This window comes from Miniopterus natalensis, chromosome 4 (genome assembly GCF_054644295.1).
Source record: "Miniopterus natalensis isolate mMinNat1 chromosome 4, mMinNat1.hap1, whole genome shotgun sequence".
Taxonomy (NCBI): domain Eukaryota; kingdom Metazoa; phylum Chordata; class Mammalia; order Chiroptera; family Miniopteridae; genus Miniopterus; species Miniopterus natalensis.
The window spans coordinates 75,456,113-75,475,833 of NC_142084.1; positions in this window are offsets into that span (position 1 = coordinate 75,456,113).

The window sequence follows — 19,721 nt, forward strand, 5'->3', positions numbered from 1 at the left end:
TTGGGGCTCCGACGTCCGCGCGGGGTCGGGACGCGGGGAGCTGCGCCCGCGGCTACCGCCCCACTTTCACTTTCCGCCGCCCGCGTGCGCTTATAAGCCCGGGGCGCGCGCCGCGCCGCCTGCCCATTGGCCGCGGGGACCTGGCGGCGCCGCTGATTGGCCGCCGGGCGCTCCAGGTGAGGGGGTGGAAGCGGGGACCTGCGCTCCGCTCGGTCTCCTCGCTCTCGGAGGGTTTCTTCCCGATCCCTCCTTCCTCTCCCCGCTGGCCGGCCTCCGCCGCCCCGAGTCGCTGCCCCAGGCTGGCGGCGAACACCGAAGCCGGGCTCCTGCGCCCCAGCCCGCGACGGGCCGTTTCTGGGGGATAATGATGCAGGCGGGAAAGACTCCATTTAGCTCTTTCAGATCGTGAAGGCGCCTCCGCTCACAAAGAGACAGGTGGGGCAACTGCCGGCGTCGCAGTCTGCGGAGAGAATTCCGGGTGCCCGTGCCGAGGGGAGGTGGCTGGCACAGCCGGGTCTCCCAAGGCTCTCGAAGCGACTGGGCCGCTAAGGGCGGTGCCTGACCCCGCGCTGGACTCTGCGCTGGAGAATATTGGGGCCACTGGAAAACGTGGAGCAGGAATGATGGGTTCAAGTCCTGAATCGATGTTTAGCTGCCTGGAGTTGATAGCATCACTGTGATTGTATAAAGGAGTATTCTTAGGAAACGGGCACTGCAGGGGCGCAGGGACAGAGCCCACCACGGGTGTGACCGACCCCCGAGTGGTTCGGAAACACTGGTCCCGATGGGTCCGTCCCTGGTACCGCCCGGGGAGCGCAGGGCGGGCTGGCGGACCTGGCGTGCAGGTGTCCTCGGGAGCTGTGTGCGTGCAGCTCTCCTGCCGTCCCGGCCTAAGACACCTTGCGTTCCGCTGCAAACTTTTCAAAAGGATAGTATGTTGTGTGTCTGGGGAGCAGAGATAGGAAGTAGGTTATTGCGGATAAAGCAAGCGCCGGAGAGCCACCCTGTGTGGCGGGAAGGTCTTTGGCGAAGATGGTTTTGTTCTGTCAATACAAAAAAATTAAACTTTTTTTTTTTTTTTGGAAATACTTATGGATTCACAGGAATGTGCAAAATTAGTACCCCCAGCTTCTCCCGGCGATGACGTATTATGTAACTGTAATACGATTTAAAGATCAGGAAATGGACGGAGATCAGCACGTTACCGTTAGCTGCACGACAGACCTTATTTTTAAATCGCTTTTAAACCTGCATTCACTTACGTGTGTGTGTGTAGCTGTATGCAATTTTATCCCATGTCTAGATTCTTGTAATGCCACAGTCAAGATACAGAATTGTCCCATCAACACAGAGGAACTAACTCCCTCTGCTATCTCTGTAGTTAGGGGCCCACACCCCCTTCTCTCTGCGCATGACCCCAGGCAACCACTGATCTGTTCGAGGTCTCTAGAGTTTTGCCACTTGGACAATGTTATATAAATGGAACCAAGCATTGTAGAGTACCTAACCTTTTTGAACTGGCTTTTATCACTATGCGTAATGCCCCTGAGGTTCACTCAGATCGTTGCACATGTTAATAGTTAATATTTTTTTATTGCTGAATGGTATTATTTCATTGTATGGATCTGCTAGAGTCTGTTCAACCCCCCCCCCCACCACCACTTTCTAGTTGTTTTGCTATTATGAATGAAAGTGCTATGAACATTCATGTACAGGTTTTTTCGTTTTTTGTTTTTTTAAATATATCTTTATTGATTTCAGAGAGAGGAAAGGAGAGGGAGAGAGAGAGATAGAAACATCAGTGATGAGAGAGCCATTGATCGGCTGCCTCCTGCACGCCCCCCACTGGGGATCAAGCCTGCCACCCGGGCATGTACCCTGACCAGGAATTGAACACTGATCGCCTAGATCCTAGGTCAACGCTCAACTGCTGAGCCATGCCCAGCCAGGCCATGTACAGGTTTTTGTGTGAACACGAGTTTTTATTTCTCTGTGATAAATAGCCAAGGGTGCAATTGTTGGGTCATATGTAACTGCATGTTTAGTTTGGTAAGAACCTGCCAAACTGTTTTCCAGAGTGGTTGTATCATTTTAAATGTCCACCAGCAATGTATCAGAGTTCCAGTTTCTCTACATCTTAGTCAGCATTTGGTGTCATCATTATTTCTTATTTTAGTCATTCTAATAGGTATGTAATGGTATGGCATTGTGGTTTAAAATTTTAATTTGCATTTCCCAAATGGCTGAAGGTATTGAACATCTTTTCATGTGCTTCTTTGCCACCCACTTCTCCCCATTGGTGAAATATTTATTCAACTATATTGCTGATGTTATAATTAGATTTTTTTGGATTTTTGCTTTTGAGATTTTTTTTTATTGATTTATTTGAGAGAGAGGAAGGGAGAGGAAGAGAGAGAGAGATTGATCAATTTGCTATTCCACTTATTTATGAATTCATTGATTGGCTCTTGTATGAGGTCTGACCAGGGATTGAACCCACAACCCTGCTGTAACCAACTGAGTTACCTAGCCAGGGCTTTGTTGTTGAGGTTTGATAGTTCTCTATGTATTCTATTTGTAAGTCTTTGTTGAATATGTGGTATGCAAATATTTTCTCGTAGTCTGCACCTTGTTGTTGTTTTTTTAAATCTTTTTTAACAGGGATTTCACAATATAAAAGTTTTTAATTTTGGTGGAGTCCAATTTGTTAATTTTTTATTTTACAGATTTTGCCCTGGTGTCTTGTCTGAGAATTTTTTGCTTCTCTCTAGGTACTGAAAATGCTCTCCTGTGTTATCTTCTAAAAGTTTTATATTTTACCTTTAAATCCATGATTTATTTTGAATTAATTTTTGTATATGGTGTGAGGTTTAAATCGAGGCGGCCTCTTTTTATTCTTAAAATTTAGAGCTAGGTGGCATTTCAAATCAGTGACAAAAATATGAATTATTTAATAAATAGTACTGCCATTTGGGAAAAAATGAAGTTTTATTCTTATAACAAAATAAATCTCAGCTGGCCCAAAATTTTAAAACATAAACAGGCACAGGAAAAAAAAAGTTTAACCACACTCATCATTAGAGAAATGCAAAACAAAACCACATTGAGATACCCCTTTCCCACCTATCAGATTGGCAGAGTTAAAAAGATGGATACGATCCAGCATCGGTGGGGTGTGGAGGAGCATTATTCCCATACAGATTTGAAGGGAGAGTAAATCAGCTGCATATATTTGGATGATGGCAAACTCTGTCAAAATTAAAACGGGGCGTATCCTTTGATACAAATATTCTATGCTTAGAGATTTACCATTGCACTGACTTGTGAAAATATCCTCAGTTTGGTCAGAGACTGATTTGAGTTGCAAGAAAAGTTATAGAATGAACCTATTGTGTGTAAAAAAAAAAAAGTGACAAGTTATCAATGTAATATTTTACATTTGAGCATTTTAACATATAGAATATATCTGGAAGGATATAAATATCTCAATGGAGCAGTTACCTCTGATCAGTGAGATGGAGATAGCAGATTGGAAGAAGGAAAGGATGGGAGCAGAACAAGGGACATTTCCTTGTACTAATTACAATTTTAAAAAATAAAAAATTTAGATCTGGAACCGAGCTTGGGCTCCCCTCTGCCACCACCACCTCATCAGATCTCAGATGTGCCTTCAGAATACGGACACAGCCCACAGCACTTTCCCTTCCCTTGCTTCTCATGTCTTTCCTTTTCTATTTTGTGTTTTGGGCATTTCTGTGGATGGTCCTCTCTTTATTAGACTGAGAGCTCCCTGAGCAGGACTTTGTCATTCTCACATTTATATCATCCCTAACACCTCGCTTAGTTTTGGCATACAGAAGGCACTCGCCCGGCCGGGCATGACTCAGCGGCTGAGCATTGACCTAGGGTCCAGGAGATCGGGGTTCAATTCCCAGTCAGGGCACATGCCCAGGTTGCAGGCTCGATCCCCAGCAGGAGGCAGCCGATCAATGACTCTCTCATCATTGATGTTTCTATCTCTCTCTCCCTCTCCCTTCCTCTCTCTGAAATCAATATAGATATATTAAAAAAAGAAAAGAAAAGAAGGCACTTAATAAATGCTTGCTGGGGCCCACAGGGTCAAGGCAAATGCCAGAGTCAGGTTGGTGCTCTTTCCTGTGCCATGGTTCTGCAGCTTAAACTGGGCGAAATGATCAAGGACAACCAAGAAGACACAAAGGGGCTGTGGGGGACCTCTTTAGATGGAACAGAATTCCAGAGAAAAATATCACCCGCACCCCAAGGATAGCCCCTCCCCCGGCCCTGTAACTTGTAAATGTGCTCTGCAAAAGGCAAGGGGGAGTTAAAGTTGCAGATGAAATTAAAGTTGCGAATCAACTGATCTTGAGATGAGAAGATTATTCTGGATTATCCCAGTGGGGCTGATGTAATCATAGCATCCTAATAAGTAAATGAGGAAGCAGAGAGTCAGAGTCAGAGGAGATGTGATGTGGAAGCAAGGTTATGGTGATGGGAGGTGAGGAAGACTTAGCTGGCCTTTGCTGGCTTTGAAGGTGGAAGGGGGAGCAGGGTGTGAGCCAAGGAGTGTGGCAGCCTCTAGAAGCTGAAAAAGGCAAGACATGGATTCTGCCCCGAGAACCTCTAGAAGGAACGAGCTCTGTTAACACCTTGATTTTAGCCCAATAAGAGCCATTTTGGACTTCTCACCACAAGAAACATATACCAGGGCACTTATAAAAAGATACAGAAATGATGAGGGGAGGACTACCAGCTCTGCCTTGATATGAACTTTGGGTCCTTTTTTTAAAATTTGAAATATACATTTTGACCCATAATCTCATCCCTTCATTAAAAGTTTCTTCTTTGTGTATTTTCTTCTAGTCTTCAGCCATGTTCAGTTGTAGGGTAAGTGTAATTTTGTATCCTGTTTTTTTCCTTCCGATTTCATATTATATCAGAAGCACTTATAAATTGCTCCCTTACCTATTTTAGAAGCCATTTAGATCCAAAGACATTTAAAGCTAGAAGGGACCTTGGGATCACCTAATAAAGTTTCTTGTTTTTCTAGAAAAGAACCTGAGATTTACAGAGACGATAGAACCATAACTGGAAGTGAAGTCTCATAAATTTGTAGCCCAGGCACTTCCCTGGCATCACCTTCCACCCTTCCGCCCACCCGACCTGCCTCTCTTGCTACCATCTACTGTGGAGAGTGGGAGCTGTGTTTATAGAATTGTCCTGTACAAACGTGTTGTAAAATATACCTGGGTTTTGTTATAAGCAAGTATGGTCACACATGCCGACACAGAAATGACTGTTGTGAAGGAAGAAGTGTTTATACTCACAGGTCCCCAGAAACAGGTGTTACAACACACTCTGCAGGGCCACAGGGGGCAGCACCAGGGTCAGAAGGAGCCGGGGAGGAGAAAGCATGGGCACAAGCCTCTATTGTGCTTTTGTGGGGAGGACTGGGCAAAGGTGAGCAGGTTTAGGATCGGAGAGTTTGAACAATGTCAGTGGACTTGGGGCTATAGGGGTGCTTTCTAGGTATTTGGTACCTGGCCTGGGGTGATTTGGGGGAGCAGGAATATTGGCTGGGTGGGCGAGAGCTAGCTAAAGGAGATGATTGGCTTGCATATCAAAGGCATGCTTGCAGCCACGTTGTTTGCTGTGTCTAGGAATTAGCTCACTTTGGGAGGCCCCAAGATATCCTAGCATCGTAAAATGTAGGAAAACAAAAAACATAATTAATACAAAGTGCTCATTAGCCTACATCATTTTCACAGCACACAGATTTCTTTTCAAATATGTTTCAAGGCCTCTTGAGGCTGCCACACCAAGTTTAGGCTTTACCTCTACACATCAGGATGGGTGTCTGCCGGGACGGCCCTTCGTGTTGGCTTTGCTAATTCAGAAAGGCCAAAAGAAAAGGAGAGAGAAAAAGAGGGGTCGATCACAACCACCACCACAATAAAAAGGGCTGTAAGCCTTCCACCAGCCGACAGGGTTTATAAGACTCCCGAGGAGGCAGCGGCCCCGGCTAATGATGCCCAGATGGAGGCTGCGGAGGCAGAGGGACAATCCCGGCCGCTCAGCTGGTGGCCGAGCTCAGGACGCGCGCCCAGGTGCGCAGCCAGCCCTCTGAAGGCCACCTGCCCTTGGCCCCGCCCGGCCGGGGTTTGGTCTCCTTCTCTCTTCTTTTTAACCTTTACCCGGGGATATGTGTTTATTGTTTTTTTTAAGGGAGAGAGAGACAGAGAGACATTGATGTGAGAGAGAAACATCGATTGGTTCCCTCCGGTACGCTTCCTGACCCAGGGTTGAACCCACAGCCTAGGTATGTACCCTGCCTGGGAATCCAACCTGCCCCCTTTTTGGTGTACGGTAGGATATTCCAACCAACAGAGTCCCCAGGCCCAGTCCCCTGCTCCAATTCCCAGTCTCGGGGTGTAGGTGGGCCTCAGTGAGGGCGGACGCCCTGACCTGCTCACAGTGGGGACTCCTACCGCCCTCGCTATAAAACAGGCGGCCTGGGCACAGTGCCAGTCCTTCCTGGCCCAGCTTTTCTGGGCGGGGAGTTTAGGAAAGTTCCTCAGCTCTGATAGTTCAGGGATGTTGGAATTCATACTTGTCGCTTCATTGTCTTTCCGGCTGGACTGGAACATTAAAAGACACGGTCTGTGTCTTGTTAGAAAGGGTCCTGCGTGCTTCCCCATCCCCGTGTGCTCTCTTGCAGTAAAACTGAAGACTTCTTAGCCCGTATGGAGAAAGGAATTTTTGGAAGCAGCTTCATGGAGTCAGGGTGTCTTGGAACCTCAGAACAGCTGGGGGAAAGGGTAGGTTTTTTTTGGAAGGAAGACAGTGGCTATTAGAGTAGGTTCTGGCAGTGGGACCTTGGGCATAACCTTTCTGAGCATGCCCCAATTTCTTCATGCAAAATGGATACAATACTACACACATACCCATACACACACACACACACACACACACACACACACAGTAATTCCGTGACATGACGGCAGTGTTAGCTAATGCTATGGGGTGATCATTTTACAATATGTAAGTATGTCAAATCAAAATGTTTTATACCCTAAACTGACACAAGATTATATGTCAGTTATATCTCAATGCAACTGGAAAAAATGGGCACAAAAACAGCATCCTCTCAAAGATTACTGAGCGGAATAATAAGCCCACTCATGAAGAAGACACAGAGCCTGGCATACAGAGCATGCCCAGGAATGGCTCATTTCTACTAGTAATGTCAGGTTCTAGTCCTACCTGCAGAAGCAAATCAAATTTGCTTTTCCCAGGCACACTGCAAAGAGGCTAAATAAATAGGAGCTCTGAATGTAGGAGTCCCTAAGAAAACTGGGGAGGAGAGGGGCAGGAGAGTGGGTGAATGCATGAGCAAGCTTCAGGTCCAGTCCAGCAACACTGTGCTCCATGACAATCACTTCGTCATGAGAATTCAATATCCCAACTCTGTATCCTGGACGTCCAAGGCCTTCCCCACCTGGGCCTCTGCTTTCCTGCCTGTCTTTCCCAGTCTCCCTCCCCAACATTCTCCCTGACTCTGCTGACTGTCTCCATCCCATCCTGACCCCAGTCCTGTCTCTGTGCATGCTGTGTGTACACTTCCCATGTCTTATGCATCTTCACTGGTTCAATTTCCACCCAAAGAGAGTCTACCCCTCTGGCCCCTGTTGATGGCTCTGCTGCTCCTTTTGGCGTTCCGTCCTCTGTTGCTTTGGAGTGTGTGATCATTTTATGCTTGCCAATTTTGTTGTTAGCCTTAGTGAAGGCCAGGGCTGAGTCTCAGTGCCTGCTTTCCCTGCACCATTCCAGGAAAGGAGAAAACGGACATACATTGAGTGCATACTTTGGACTGGCTCAGTATAGGCATTAATCTGCACTATGACCCACTGGGGACCATTCCCCCCCCCCCCCAGATAAGGAGACAGATGCTCAGAGACGGAAGGTAATATAACATGCCCAGGTTCTCACCACTGACCCAGGCTGCCCTGACTCCAAAGCGGGTGACTTCCTTGCCAGGTGCACAGCTGGGGTGCAGTAGACACCTGGCCTGGGGTTGTCCCATCGCTTCATAGCGTGCCTTACTCAGCTCGCCCTATTTCCTTGCTCCTCTCTCTCTTCTCCCGTGGGAGCACGATAGGCTGAGCCACTGAAAAGGGGGACAGTTCAAACACCCCTCCACAAGGTCAGCCTGCATCACAGGCACCCGCCCCCGGCGTGGCTCAAAGGCACTGGCTCCCTGCTGACATCACTCAGTGCCCTACATTTTCCCATGTGGCATTTGGGTTAAGATGGTCAGGTGTTAATGTGAAAATGTTCCATGTGCTGGGTGACACACTAAGTTGCCTTCAGTTACACAATGGCATGAACTAGTCAGTCTTCTGTTTTCCAACTGGTGGTTGGCAGAGTGCAGAGCCACAGGGTATGAGGGAGGAAGGTGAGGACCCAGAAAAACTGGTCTGAGGGTGGTGGGGGCAGGGACAGCACTCTGGGCGGTTAGACCAGTGCTCCTCAGACTTGGAGGTGCACATGCATTACCCAGGGGGCTTGTTAAGATGCAGGTTCTCTCTCCTTCAGTAGGTCTGGGTGGGCCCTGAGGGTCTCACTTCCAACAAGCGCCCAGGTGCTGCCACTGCTGCTGGACCAAGCCCCCCCCCCCCCCCCCTTTGAGTAGCCAGGAGCTGAGGCCCTGAGCAGCTCTGTGGAGAGTGGAGGGAGCCCTGAGGAGGGGGGAGGCCACTATAGACCCAGGCGATCCACTCCATTTTTCCTTTGAGGGCTCCAGGCCTCGTATGTGCCTGTGCCCTTTATTTCAGTCCGAAGCCATTCATGCTTCAAGCCCCATACATGCTGAAAGGCCTCTCTCCCTCCATCCTGAGACCCTTTAAAAAGGTCGGTTCCTCTCAACTCTGTAGCTGTTTATGCCAGTTTCCCCGCAGGCCTTTCTGTATAGAAAAAGGGGTAAGGCTTGGGAAACTGGGACAGCAGAAATAAGTCAACCTCGTTATTCCCTCTTCAGTGCTTATCACCCAAGAAGAACCATCAGGGAAGATTTATTGGGCAATAGGAACCTAAGAGTATTTTGCTAACAGTGACCCTGGTCACCTCCCCGTGGCCCCCTCCATGGCTGCCTGCCTCTGGAGAGCCCAAGGCTGCGGGGCTGCATCTGCAGAAGCTGCCCTGTGTGCTAACTGGGTGGCCATGGTCCCTCTGGGCCTGGTCTGCTCAACAGCTTAACAGAGGCCTCACGGGGAGACGCACTGGGGGCTGTTTGTCTAGCGAAGGAGGCGCTGACCTTCTCACATCCCTCGGGCTACCAGGAGCAATTTGAGACCTACCCTGTCCCACTTCCTCCAGCTCTCGGCGTTCCCCACAAAACTGATCAGGCTGCCATAAATGGTGCCCCAAAATGATGGTATCCAGGGTAGGTGATTATCTGAGAAGGGGGTAAAGCCAATTTCTAGGGATGGGGTGGGTACACATCCCTGTGTGTGAGGTGCTGGGGATTAAGACTCTGTGTGTCTCACAAAGAAAAAATTCCTCTTGCCAGTGTTTTGTTTCCATGACATGTCAATGGACATGTTAAGGTCTTTAAAAACCACCTGCCTAGCAGGTGTGGCTCAGTGGTTGAGCATCGATTTCCAGTCAGGGCACATGTAGGCTTGATCCCCAGTAGGGGGCGTGCAGGAGGCAGCTGATCAATGTTTCTCATTGATGTTTCTATCTCACTACCCCTGGTCCTTCCTCTCTCTCTAAAATCAACAAAAACATATTTTTAAAAAACAAAATAAACAAAAAACACCTGCTCACATATCCTCTTGTCAGAACCAGCAGGTAGCTGAGTAGTAGGTAGAAAAACTGAGAGGTCAGATCAAGCGTGACACTGCCCTTCCTCGGAGACCCGTGGACAGGACAGTTATTTCCTCCACAACTGCTGACCAGGGTTTCTCGGACAGACACCTCCCTGAAAATTATTTGGGACACTATAGCCACAGACCACTGGGCAGGGAATGCATCACTGGGCCAGGGGTTTGTATTTGTCTTGAAGCAAGTCCTGCCCTGCAGGGGGTGACACAGGCAAGACTTGCTGGTGTTTTCACAGTTCCTGAAGGAAATAGCCAGCCACCCAGTCATGTGGGGAAGGGCAGACCCTTCTAGACCACCCGCAAGGCCCTGACGCCTGAAATGCTTTGAGCATCAGTGGGGCCTTTCATCTGGTTCATATATTTACCCAGGTTCCCATCTTCCCCGCAGGGCCTCGGGGGAGAGGAAAGAGGGAAAGTGGAGAACATTCCAGAAGGCATGCAGACAGGTGTACTAGAGGGAGGGAAATGTCCAGACCAGGATGCGCTATGGCATTTCCATTTCAAAATCCACAGATTTGGATATTACAAAACATTAACCAACCCATTTTAGAAGTGGGGAAACTGAGGTTCAGAGACTCTAAATGACCCATCTAAGATGACATGTTTGTGACTAAGTCAGAACTTTAACCTGTGTCTCTCAATTTGTAGGTCAATTTTATTTCTGTATCCTAAACGATATGATTTTTATTATAAAATGTTTTAAACAGCCCAAAAATGCAGAGGTAATTGCTATAATATATTTATGTGTATATTTTAAAAAGCAATAAAATGTTACAGGCACAGCTGAAGTCCCTTTGTCAGTGTTTTAGTTCTGTGACATGTCAATGGACACGTTAAGGCCTTTTCAAAACACCTGTTCAAGCACCCTCTTGTCAGAACCAGCAGGTAGCCGAGTGCTAGGTAGAAAAGCATGACACTGACTCTTCCCCAGAGACCCGGGGGCAGGCCGGCCCAGTGGGAGGAGTGCAGCCTAACCAGGCCATCTGAGAGACAGGGCTGGGGGTGGGGACCTGGCATCTCATTGCTGAGTTCTGTTCAAGGCCCCTGAGAAACTAGGCCCACCAGGCACGGTGGGCCCAGCACATTTCTGAGCGCCATCTCCCTCACACAAGGACAGGAACCATTTGGTGCCGTCTGAGTTCTGAGCAGGAGAGAAAGTGGGAAAGAGTGGCTGAGGGTGGGGAATCCAAGGACAAGAAGGAGGCCAGGTGAAATACCTGGTCTCCATAGACAGACTCCCCCCCTCCCAGGGAGGGCTCAGTGCCCAGGGGGGAGGTGGGGCCACAATAGCCAACCGTTTTAGTGTGACCTAGCATTTCACGGGGACTGCACGAAATAGGTCTTTATACTAGTGAATCTCAGCCATACAGGGTGGCCTGACAACAAAACCATAGTCACTAAAATTTACCAAACACTTAAAATGTGCTGTTTAAAGTACTTTTCTTGTATAAACTCAGTCTTCACAAGAATCCTAAGAATAGATATAACTGTACCACACTTCACAGAAAAAGAAACTGAGGCACAGACAAGTTGCCGAACTTTCCTGCAGCCACTCAGCTAATAAGTGACCAAGCCAAGATGCACCCCGAGCAGGCTGGCCCGGATTTGGCTTGTTTAACCAAAAGGCGATGCTGCTTTTTGTTGGTGTCACTTCTGGCCAGGGTCCCCGCAGAGGAGACAACACCACATCCTCAAGGCAAGAGCGGAAATTGTCCCTGGAGTCAGCATGTGACATACATTGGGAAGAGAAGTGTATGTTTGGGGGTCAGAGAACATGCTGCCTGGTCTGGCCGGCGCGGCTCAGTGCTTGAGTGTGGACTTAGGATCCAGGAGGTGGCTGCTTCTATTCGGGGTCCGGGCACAGGCCCACGTTGCAGGCTTGACCCCCACATTGCGGGAGGCAGCCGATGGATGTCGATGTTCCTTTCTCATTGATGTTTCTATCTCTCTCCCTCTCTTTTCCTCTCTCTCTAAAACAATCAACAAAAACATTAAAAAAAAAATTCTATCTGCACTTAAGGAACTTGGTCCAGACCTTTCCCCTCTGATGACTGTCTCTGAGGTTGGGATGGAAATGTTAGGATCAGAAGGACAGCAGCAGCATCAGTCAGAGAGCACTGTTGGGTGCTCAGTCATGAGCAAATGTAGCTGCACGTTTAGGGAGGTAAGCAACAGTGAGGAGCAGCAGCCCATAGTGCGTACGAAATGGCAATAGAATATAATGGAAAGTCAGTGAAATTTGGAGGCTCAACTTCTACCTCTATTGTTAGTGGTGGTAATTTTGGGTAAGTTTCTTAATCACTCGGAGCCTCAGTTCCCTAATTTGGAGCTTGTTGGACTCCTTGGATCCTAGAATTTAGGAAGTGATTATGGTGATTAAATGATATAATGTAAGTCAAGCACTGAGCACTTAATGTGAGCTTAATAAATGTACGTTATTTTTCTCTACCCACTGACTAATCACCTCTTCCAACTTGTCCCCCACTGCTTCTCTACTGGTTTCACTCAACTAGACCATTATGTTAATATTCACGGAGCGCTTCTTACCTGTCTGCATCGCCCTGCCCTGGACAAGAAAGTGGGAGAAGGGAGGGGTAAAAAAAATTGCTAAGGGATGGTGAGAAGATGGAGGGACCAGAACTTCCAAACATTCTTGGTGGGAATGCAAATTAACACAACTACTTTGTACAAATGGAAGGATCTACTAAACCTGGCCATATGCATGCTTCATGACTCCGAATTCTCACATCTAGAATACGCCAACGGAAATGTGCTCATATGTTCACCAAAAGGAAGACATGTGCAAGAATGTTCATGGCTCCACGAATTATAATAGTCTCCAAGTGGAAGCAGCCCAAGGGACCATCCAAAGTGGAGAAGACAAATGCCCTGTGGGACATTCATGCCACGGGAGGTGAGCAGCAAGAGGAATGAACAAACTGCAGCCCCCCCCCCCACGAATGCATCTGCAAACATAATGCTCAGTGAAGGAAGCCAGACAGAAGAGCATGCGCCACATGATTCCATTTAGATGAAGTTCAAACATTGGCTAAATCAATCTATGGTGTTAGTAGCTTCCTTTGGGATAGGTGACAGCAAGCGGGTCCAAGGGAGTGGGGCTGGAGGGGTGTTAACATTCTGTTTCATGACTTGGGTGCTGAGTACATGAGAAATTTGCTTTGTGAAATTTAAGTCTACATAAGCTATTCATGCACTTTTTTCTATATATATTATACTATAATAAAAATTTATAAAAATAAAGGAAATTGGATAAAATGCAGATGTTCAATCAAGAAGCTTGCGCTCTTATTGAGGCGCAATTAAAGAAATGGCCACCTTCAACCCAGGAGTGAAATATGTGCTAAACAGGGACAAGCCATGAGCTGTGAGAATCCAGAACATCCCGACCAGGAGCCCTGGCCCCACAGCTCAGGGAAGACTTCCTGCAGGAGGGTGGCTTTGAGCTGGGTCTCAGGGGCCAGAAGTGCAGCCATGCCTAGCAGGCTTAGGAAAGCCAGGGCAGCTGGCCGGCGACAGGGGAAGGCGTGCAGAAGAGCCCAGCAGGAGACAGGCTGGAAATGTGGGTGAGAGTCAAATTCTGGAGGCGCTTGTGTGTGAGGTTAAAGACTGCACTGTATTTTCAAAGTGCCTTCATCAAGGAATAAACAATAGGGGTGTGTGGGTGTCTGTGTGTTTTAATCCTATAGCAGCATGAGAAATGGGCTGGAGAGAAGGGAGTGGAGGCAGGGGACCCTTTAGAAGGCAATTGCATGTAATCAAGCAAGAGGTGATGTCTGAACTTAAATACAGTAGTAGGGCTGGGGACCTAAACTAGGGCAGGCAGGGGAAAGGAGAGGGTGAAATTAACTGAATGTTCAATTAACTGAATGAGTGGTTTTTATGTTTACAATGCACCTTTTATAGTTTTTCTTACAGTATATTTGGCTATATAGGTGTTTGTTGTACCCACGGTTTTGCAACCTTCTTGAAGACAAGGACTTTGTCTTATGTGTGTTGTGCTTCTCTGATCCCATAAATATTTTTAAAAATAATACTGGTCTTATATTCCCCCACAGTGATCAGTACATAATGCTCCTCAGCACTAGCTAATTAAAGTTAAGTTGACCTACAGGAGAATGGCTGGAAGAACACTGTGGCCATAACTGCTGGCTGGCAGGAATTCTAGGGTCCCTGCTATCAGGGCTCAGATGACCCCTGCTAGAAGACAGATCCCTAGCCACACATAAGAGGACTTTTTCCCAGAGGATTCTGACCACCAAGGAGCCAGTTGGAAACCACGGGGTCTTTCATGCAGACTTGTGGCTTCCTTCCATGCAAGGAAGCAAGACAGCAACCACTCACTCATTCGATTGGTCAGCAAACAGTATTGAACCCCTGCTCCATGGTGGGCACAGGGTGTGTTGGAAACACACTGAGTCTGAGACAGACATGAAGCTGATTGTTAAGAAAGGACAAAAGAGCCCTGGCTGGTTTGGCTCAGTGGATAGAGCATTGGCCCATGGACTGAAGGGCCCCAGGTTCAGTTCTGGCCAAGGGCATATACTGAGTTGCAGGCTTAATCCCCAGCCCCCAGTTGGGGCGAGTGCTGGAGGCAATCAATCGCTGTGTCTCTCTCACATCTCCCTCTCTCCCTTCCTCCCTTCCACTCTCTCTGAAAAGCAATGGAAAAAATATTCTCAGGTGAGGATTTAAAAAAACGAAAAAGAAAGAAGGGACAAGAGGCGTGGAGAATGATGCACTGTGATGGGGATGCCCAAGATGGCCCAGGAGCAGGTACTGGGGGGCCCAACCCATAGAGAATGTCCAGGGGAGGCACCAGGGGCCCAGAGACAGGAGCCATCACAGGAAAAGGTTCATCTTTGGCCCACTCAAGTCCTAACTTTGGATTCCAATTATGTGGGTCCTAGGGTTTCAGGCAATTAAGCTGGGCTGGTGACAGGAGGAAGCAGCAGTCATTGAGGCATGGGTGGGGGAAAATTGGTTTTGACTGAGACCAGCTTATAAGGACAGCCCCGTAGGGACTCAGATAGAAAGCGCTCTGAGGCTTGCTGCCAGGCTGCTGGGCATATCTGCTTTTCTTAGAGTGGAATCTGGACTGTGTCACTAAGACCACATCTTGCTCTTGGGCTGAGGGTGGGGGGACTCGCTGGAGTCTAAACAGAGTCAGGGAGGAAGCAGAGAGACTTCCCACGAAGCTCTCTCTGCGGTGGGGGAGGTGAACTCCGGAGGACAAACAGCTCAGGGCTGAATTCTCCCCCTCGCGCTCAAGACTGGGCAGCTGAAAGCAGGCATGAATGAGGGGCTCTGGGGGTTCAAAGTGCAGAGGAAAACGTAGACAAAGACGAGCGAGAGGGATGCAGAAGCCAGAGTCTTTAAATATTCTTTCTGCCCCCAGTGTCTGAAGGTGCTGTGCCCCTCTCCCAGCCTCCACCCACCCTTTCTGTCATCTTGCTTCCCCTTTATCCCCTCTTGATGCTCTCCAAAAGGTTTCCACCCCTCCCTCTGAGGCATTTTGCCCTCGAGAAATAAAGAAAATGGTGTCACTCAAGACTCCCCTGATTTGTGTGAGGCCTTGAACTTCCTGCTAGGATTCTGTGGAAGTAACCCAGGGCCAGAGGGGCAGAGGGCCTGGGGTCTAGTCCCACTTCTGTTACTAACTCACAGTGTGGCCATCGCAGAATGGCCTCTGCGAATGGGGACAGTAATATACTCTGCCTTAGATGGAGGTGGTAAGTGTGCAATGAAATCAGACAAAAGGGTATGTCAGCGTGAGGCTACTTGTTAAATAAATAGAAATCTGTCAGAGGATTGGAGCCTTGCCCTGCAAGTCAGTTCATAGAGACCAGGACAAACTCCAGCCAGAGAACACAGCTGTACCTGTGGGAAAGGGGCCACCAGCGGCACTCTCTGTTACGGTCCCCAGCTGGAAATTACCTGCATTTTCAGTAAATACATACACTGAGGTACATGCATTCAATGGGTACAATGTAGCAATAAAAAGGAGCACACTAATGCTCCACACAACCACGTGGGCAAATCTCACAAAGTTGATTAAAAGAAGCAAGTCATGAAAGAGCACATCCAGTAAGATTCTATTTAAGTAACATTCACAATCAAGCAAAATTAAACCGTATCATTGGGGGATGTGTCTATAGGGGTAAATCCAGAAAAAGAAGCCTATAAATTACTATTTCGGAAGTCAGAATAGCTGGTATCTTTTGGGGGGAAGGATGGGAAAAGGGTTTTGCATTCTGGGAAGAGCATGGGGAGAGGGTTGCTGGAGAGCTGGCACCCCTGTCCCTTGCCTTGAGAGGGGGTTACAGCTGTGTTCACGTTACCATTATTCTTTAAACCTTACATATGTTTTATGTAGTCCTGTGGATTTATAATCTATCATACAGTTAAAAAAAAAAAAAAGACATCTGAAATCAATAGGGAGCCAGCAAAGATTAGAATAATAGCCTAGAGATCGACCTCCTCAATTTTATAAATCAGGAAACTGAAGCCCAGGGAGGTTACAAGTCTTGCTCAAGGTCACATAGGGTGTCACTAGTGGAACCTGGACTAGAATGAGGTCCCACAGCTCCTGACTCAGTGTTCCTTCACCACCTTCCATCTCCTTGAATAGGTCTCTTTAGGGGAAGGTGATGGGGTGGGACACGGCTTTTCTGCCTGAGTGTTCCCTTGTTTTGTAAAAAAAAAAAAAAAAAGAGGGCAAAGCTAGTGGGGCTGATACAATAAAGAGCTGGTGTAAACTCAGGATTGTAAACACTTTTCAAATGGAATTTTAAAAGATTTAAGTGTGTCCCCCCTCCCCCCACAAAGTTACATCATGATGATGATAAAATTACAAAAAATAAATACCAGAAATCTCTGGCAACTCTGAAATCTAGAGTTTGACTTGTGCTCCATCTGATTTGCAGATGGTATCGAGATGAAGCTGGCTCGAAGGGGCTGAGGGGGTGGGGGGAGGAAGGACAGGGAGCCAGGAAGTCTGCAATTTTATTGACTTATCCACCTGGCCTAGGTGAGACCCCTAGCCCTGGGACAGTCCGAAAAGGAACCTCTGCTATCTCTCTGAGAGCTTTTTTTGTTTTGTTTAGAGGTCAATTACTTCCCATTTGGGGAACTTGTGAACATTAAGAGGTGACTGGAGTGATGGGACTGAACGATGCAGATAAGAGGCTGATGGCTTACAGAGCCTGGTGAAAGCCGTGCCTGGGATAAGCTGTGCTCGATGAGACACACACACAAAGGGGCAGCTTTCAGTGCAAAGGAGAGATTACAGGATGGAAGATGGGCAGCTGGGGGTGGGCTTGATGAGCGGGGAGAGGGAATGCGGTTCAAAGTGATCCTGACAGGCAGAAAGGGGGGAGATGGGAGAAGAGAGTTTCCTTCTTTTCTTTCCTTTTGTCCTGTGAATCTCCAACTTCCATGCTCCCCTCAAGAAAAATCCACATGGAGTACACACGGACAAGGCTTGTTATAGGTTTATTTGTTTAGTTTCGTTTAGACCATCAAACGTGGATGCCACAGTAATCTAGAGAGAGAAACAGACAACATCGCAGGCCAGTGGAACATTTAAAGCGATCTTGGGCATATATGAAACCAACACCCCCTCCAGCCTCACCCTGTCCCTTCAGCCAACTGAATACAATTTACAAATTCCCAAGATCTAGCCTTGAGTTGTATTCAAATGACCATAAAATACAACACTGACTTCAGCATGTGCCCATTTACTTTTCTCCATCCCTAAGTCTAAGACCTTCCTGGGAATTCCTCCAGGAAGCAGTGCATTCCCACCCTAATCGCCAGGCTTCACCCACCTCCTCTGAGCACCTTCCCTAAGCACCCCAGCTCACACCAGATTTTCTTTCTTCCTAGAGAGCTTATTGTCTGTCCTATCTGATAGGCGGCATATTCCACCTTGTATTTTTAGATACGTTTCTCATGTCAGTCTCTGCTATCCAATTAGATAATAGATTCCTTAAGGGCAGCAGCCAAATCTTGCTTTCTCTTGTGTCCCCAGCAGAAATGTTCAGTGATGACTGAGTTACTGATGACCCAACCGAGCCCTTCTCCTTCACTCACAGCCTTGAACGCAGCCATGGCTCCTCCTCTCTGCTTTTCTGTGTGGTCAGTGGTGGTGGAGGGAGCGTGGGAGGCCTGTTCACAGCATCACAGGTCTGGCCACTGATTCTAGGTTCCTTTACCATGTTAGAAGGGGTGGGAGGGTGGAGAGAATACAGTTATTAATTTCCTACTCTGTGCCAAGAACTTTGCTAGCTCCATACTATGATGACCTACATTTCTAGGGTAAGGGGCCTTACCCAAAGGGCAACAACAAAGGATTTTTAAAACTTAATTCTGTGTACAGTATTTTAGAATCTTGGAAAAATGTAATCTTTGAGAAAATGTAATACAAGTCACTTAACGCGTGAAAGGAGAGAAGGCAAAATGGAGGGAAAATGTAAGGAAATGGTAGTAAGAAAAAATATAAACAATTATTCATGTTTTTAGCTTAAACATATAAACTTGAAGGGATGTAAGCTATGGGAAATAGGTATAGTTTACAAGGGACCAAGCAGTGTCTCTCTTTCCCACGTCAGTAAAAACAACCAGTGCACATTCGGAAATGAGAAAATGCTGGGCCATTGAATTTTAATTAAACATTAGAATTTATTAAATAATACACTTTAACTTTTGACAAGTTAGTGGTCCAGGGGATGAAAAACCAGAATTTTCATTGACTAAATATGTTATTATTTAAAATCCTGATTTTCCTACTAGTGCCTGCCAAAGACAAATGTTCCCATTAATAAAATGAGCTTGTTTATAGTCTTCAGTTTGCATGATTTCAGACAGGTTTGGGTCTGGGAAGTCATAATTTCACCTCAAGTTCAGGCTCCCTACTCCTCATGTTAGGATTTAAGGCCAAGTGGAGGCCTACCTTTCCCGATTGGCACTTAGAAACCTATTATGATCTGGAAGAAAACCTAGGGAGGAAGAGGCCTGGGAGAGAGGAAATCAGGTAACCCAGCGCCAGGGCCAAATCCAGTTTGGTCTGCAGGGAGTCTGTATGTACTGAGGACTCAGAACTTGTGAGTTTCGTGTTTACTTTAATTCAAAGTTGTTCAGAGTTGAGGAGAGGTGGATAGATTCTAATGGCCTACACGCATGCAAGCACACAAATATATTTCGTGTGTTTCCTCAAGATGCTGAGCTGTATACAGGAGATAAAATACACTGACACGGAGGGAAAAACCAGAGGATACTTCTCGGAGAGCAGCTGAGATCCCAGAAAAGAGCGCTCCACTGGATTAACCAGAGTTTCCAGAGCGCAGCGGGTGTGTGTGTGGGTGTGTGTGTGGGGGGGTAGGGCTTAAATCCCACAAGAGCCCCTCTTCCTGATCCCCTGGGTCCCCCACTCTTAACCCCCTTCCCTCCCTGGACTCTTTCTCATCCGTCCCCCTACCTGTTGCCCTTAACTGGAGAATGGAGGCCCCACCACCCCACAGTCACCTCCGAAAGCCCAGGATGCAGCAGGCACATGAAAGAGCCCTCCAGCCCCCGAGGCGGGAGAGCCGGAGTCACCGCCCTCAGGCCGGCCCTGCCACGCGAAATGCCCGCCACCCCCGCCTTCCCTCCTCCCGCCAGCGCTGCTTCGTGGGCGGCTGGCGAAGGCCCCACGTCCTGTCTCTGAGGGGGAAGAACTAACTGTTCCAGGGCCTTCACCCCCAAGGCTCCTAGGGGGCAAATCACAGTCCCCGGGAACCGCTCAAGGGAGAAGTGCCGTCC